The sequence below is a fragment of the Lathyrus oleraceus genome, chromosome 7, assembly GCF_024323335.1.
Source record: "Lathyrus oleraceus cultivar Zhongwan6 chromosome 7, CAAS_Psat_ZW6_1.0, whole genome shotgun sequence".
Taxonomy (NCBI): domain Eukaryota; kingdom Viridiplantae; phylum Streptophyta; class Magnoliopsida; order Fabales; family Fabaceae; genus Lathyrus; species Lathyrus oleraceus.
In genome coordinates, this window is record NC_066585.1 from 350,874,720 (window position 1) to 350,879,302 (window position 4,583).

At 34.7% G+C, this 4,583-nt stretch overlaps 1 long non-coding RNA gene across 1 annotated transcript; it reads left to right on the forward strand.

The window, feature by feature from the left end:
- The first annotated feature begins 1,561 nt into the window (after window positions 1-1,561).
- LOC127106882 (uncharacterized) lies at window positions 1,562-3,387 on the forward strand. The gene is made up of 2 exons (XR_007795524.1): window positions 1,562-2,133; window positions 2,933-3,387. It is a non-coding gene; the product is annotated as an uncharacterized LOC127106882 (long non-coding RNA).
- The last annotated feature ends 1,196 nt before the right edge of the window (window positions 3,388-4,583 follow it).

Consider the following 4,583-nt stretch of genomic DNA (forward strand, 5'->3'; position numbering starts at 1 on the left):
GTTTGAATAATTAGATGTTTTAAGGGGAAAGTCAAGTGTCGGGTCCTCAGGCTAGGTACGGCTGACAACCCAAGTACTTGAATGTTGTGTACAAACACGTACACCTCATTTCGCATTCCAATTTGTTATGAAAATGTTTTGAAAAAGGTACTTGACGTTGGATCAAATATTTGAATTTATTATGAAAATGTGTGTGAAAGAATGGAGGAGAGAGATAGAATGAATTTGAGAATAGAAAGCAGGAGGGATGATAGAATGGATCATGGAGTGGATGGAGAATACTAGATGTTAGGTCAAGTATTCACGTTGCAATGGTGAGAGTTTTATTCGGAAAACAACTTGACATTGAATCAAGTACCTTTTATTTCTTTTGAAATGCTTTGGTTTATAGTTTTGTATTTTATCTTTGTTATTAACATGCATGGTGAACTAACTAGAAATCAATAAGTCTAAGCTAGTACATGATCATGGGGTGGGGGTACATTTGATCCATAATGGGGGGATGGATCCACACAATACAACATAAGGGAATGAAAAGAAAATACAAGTTATAAACTACTAAACTATGTATCATGCCTAAAGCATACAAGTGACATGGTATTTCAAACAATACAAAGCTATTGAATGAGAATGAAATAGTTAGGAGCATGACTAGCTAGGAGTGAACTTAAATCTCAAAGTCAACATGTGGAAACACAAAGCAACAAATGAGGTTAGCGTGAGATTAAGTCAAATGAACGAGAATGATTCAACAATATGTTTGCATGCTCAATGGTTAAAATCGATTCAAAAGGTAATGGATTAATCAATGAGAAATAATCAAAGATCTATCACGTGATCATGGTAAATGAAATTAGACATACAAGGCATTCATCGCCTAAATTTAAATGGGATCTTCAATTTACAATATGATCACAAACCAAAGGGATCGATTAAATGGGCAATTAAAATGAATATTCCTTCTAAGGATTAAAATCTACCTAAACATGAATTATAATCAAAATTAAAATGGGAAATTCACAATCCAGATTACGACTTGAATTCTAATGGATAAGAACATGTAAGTCATTACAAAAAAGTCAAATTGCATGAAAAATTAATCTAGTGGGAAATACACGATAAAATCAACACTAACCATACTAATCTCAACAAAAATCCACAAAATAAATATCAAGACTTAATGACTAAAATTTAATCATGGCAATGGTTAATCATATGAGTGTTAATTCTGGAAAATTAAGAAAAACTAAATCTAATCTTAAATTTGATTAAACCTAATTTCTAATTAACTATCTATTTAATCCTAACTAGGACTTAATCTAATTACTCATTAAAATTGTGCTAATTCCTAATTATCTAAAAACATGAATTAACCTAATTCTAATTCTCTACAAGACAGCAACAAGATTAACAAAAAAAAGGGATTAACAATAAATAATCATCATTAAGTAAAATGAATGAGAGATTAATAAACAAAAATAAAAAACATGGACGAGGGGTTGTGAAAATGGATTGAAGGGGTGGAAAAGCAAAGAGAAGTTTTCTTGGGCCAAAGGGCCCAAATTCTAAGTCTTGCACCCGGGTTCAAACATATGCACCCCAAGAACCTGCTAAAGAAATTAGTGTGTCCTCAAACCCAATGCACCGTCGCCAATCACTGCGGCATCATCTAGAAAATTTTCAAACGTTCAATTCAAAATACCCCCTTTTGAAACTCAAGTTAACAATCGATGGCAAGAACGAGACACCGTGAATCAACATCGACATCGTAACCAATGGAGGCTCTTTCTCGCGCGTAAATCAAAGAAGTAGGAGGGGGAGATATTTACCAATTGATTCCGGTGCGGTGGCTATGGCGATGTGTTTGTTGATCCTCTTATTCGTTTGTGTCGTGCGCTTCTGTTCGTGTCGCAGGACCGTTGTTGTAGTTCGTCATGGAGTATTGGTGATTGACAATGGATACGTTCGATTTACTCTTCGATCCGTTCTCGGTTCGTGATGGAGAGATTATGCTCGTGGTTAATTCTTCCGTCGGTGTTGCTGTGGTGCGTGGACGACCGTCGTCACGCTGAGCTGAAGGAGGAAGAACGGAGCTTCTTCGACTTGCATTCACGTCCGAGATGAAAGCTCGAGGTAACTCTCTTTTGACCTCTTTCTGTTAGTTTCTTCTGCTTTCGATCTTGCGTCTTTTCTTCTGCTTCGGTTCTCGAGATCTTCCGTTTCTATTGAAGGGGTCATGAGTTGGTTGGTCGTAGGTTGGAAGGTGATGAAAGGTTCAGTTTGTTAGCCGAAAGGATCGTTTTTTTTCATTGTTGGTGGGTAAATGAAGAGGTTAAAGGGGGTTAAATTCTGGTTGAAAGGTTATGCAGTGAAATGTTCTGGTTTGTTAATGCCATTGCCGATCCTGGAAGTATTCTGGAAGTGTTATGTTATAGGTTAGAAAATGGTCGAAGTTGTTCTGGAATTGGGAATTCAGTTTCAGAATCTGCTAGAGGAGTTGGGTTATTGGATTTATTGAAGATTCAGTTAGGGAGAGATTCAGTTTTCTGTTATATCAGTTATCAGTTGGCCCTCTTTTGTTCATAGTTGCAGGGTGTTATCAAGAGTTTAGGAATTTGGTTATTGGGTTTGTTGGAAATTCTGTTTTTGGAAGGTTGAAGTTAGTTGGTGGTTCGGTTAGGGAGAGTTTGAGAAATTCGTTTTGAAGGAGGGTTCAATTCAGTTATAAGTTTGTTAGTTGGTTAGAGTTGAGAGAATTCGGTTAGTGACAGTTAGAAAGAAGGGGTTGGAGGTGACAGTTGGAGAATTCGGTTATGGGATTTTTTTGGAAAATTGAAGGAGGTTTATGAGAATTCTACTTTGAGAATAGCTATGCAGTAAATTTTGGAGGTTCAAATCCGTTTTTGATTATGTTCTGATTTCTTTTATGCAGGAAATTGGTTTTTTTGTGAGTTTCTGTTTTGGGAATTTCTTGGAGGAGCTTACAGAGATTTTTCCGGAAATTGTGATTGATTCCCGTTAGAAGCAGCTTTGGAATCTTGCTTGGACATTGTTGGGATTCAATGTCTTGACTTGGATTATTATGGGCTTATTGGATTATGCTCATGTTGGATATTTCTTGGAATGCTTTTGAAGTTTGTGGACCTAGCTATCATGGATCATGTTGTATAATTGTAGGGTTTATTGTATTTTTTGATTGAAAACCTTGTATATGGATGTAATTGGATGGGTGATTGTATGTTGTAATTTTGGATATTTTGTAATGATTTATGTTATGCATTTGAAATTATTGTAATGTTTATGGTTGTAATGAAATGTAATTTAGAAATTCAAATTGTAATAGAATTGATGTATCATGATTGAAAATGAAAGGTATTGAAATGGTTATTGGATGGACAAGAACATGGATTAAATGGCTTAATGTGAAAATGAATTATGGACATGGTTTTGAAATGGTACATGAAATTGAATGTAGTGTGGATTGTGGTTTGAAATTGTAGTTTATGGAAATGTATAAGTTAACATTGAATGGGTTTATGATGTAAGTTGAAAATGAATTGGTTTTGGATTTTGGATTATAAAGTGATGGATTTTTAATCTTGGATGAATGTATTGAAATTATGAATCACTTTTGAAATGGAAATCAAACCAAGTATTGAATGGTTGTAATTGTAATTGAATGGAATCAAAAATTTAAGGAATTGAAAATGGCTTAGAAATGACAAATGGACATGGATAAAAATGGTTTATTAGCAAATCGAATGTATGATTAGATTGAAATATTGTAATGGAAACTTTGAATATTTGTGTATGGAATGACATGGTTTATGGAACATGGTTACGGATTATGTGATGGTTAATGGTTGAATCAAAAATGAATTACGAAATTGAATCTTGAATCAAGGTATTAAAAATGGAAAGTGGCTTGAACAATGAAAAAAATGAATCAAGATTAAAATGGACTTAAAAGTATGAAGATGGTTAAAAGAGGACTTTGGTTGGATAGTTGACTTTGGTCAACTCAATCACGCCAAACCAACCAACTGATACTTAATCAAGCAAAAAATTGTAACACCTTGAATGAATTCTAACCAATGAGTCAGAACCATGAATCATGAACAAATAACTGAATCATTTATAATGAACCAAACGAATCAGATGCAACCTCAAATTGTCTGTACACAAATGGTGATGATGCCACACCTAATAACCAAGGATTTGAAATGATCTTGATGATGCTCACACCTTATTCAATGCCACGTGTGATAAACCCTTGAGTCCATGGTTATACTTTTTCAAAATGCAAGTGGAATGTACTATGATATTATGATGAGATGAATGTTTATCAGGATATGCAAATGCTTAGGGTTAGTGGTCTGGATGAACTTGTGAAGGGTAGGGTAAATTTTGGGGTATGACACCATAAAAGGTGCGTCCTTGAATTGTGGTGTCATAACCAAGAAGAGAAAGATAAAAGTGGTGTCAAAATCAAGGAATAAGGGTTAACTGTAGCGGTAAATTCATGACCATTGAGCTATTGGTTAACTCAACGCCAATAAATAAGAGTCGCCATCATGATTTTA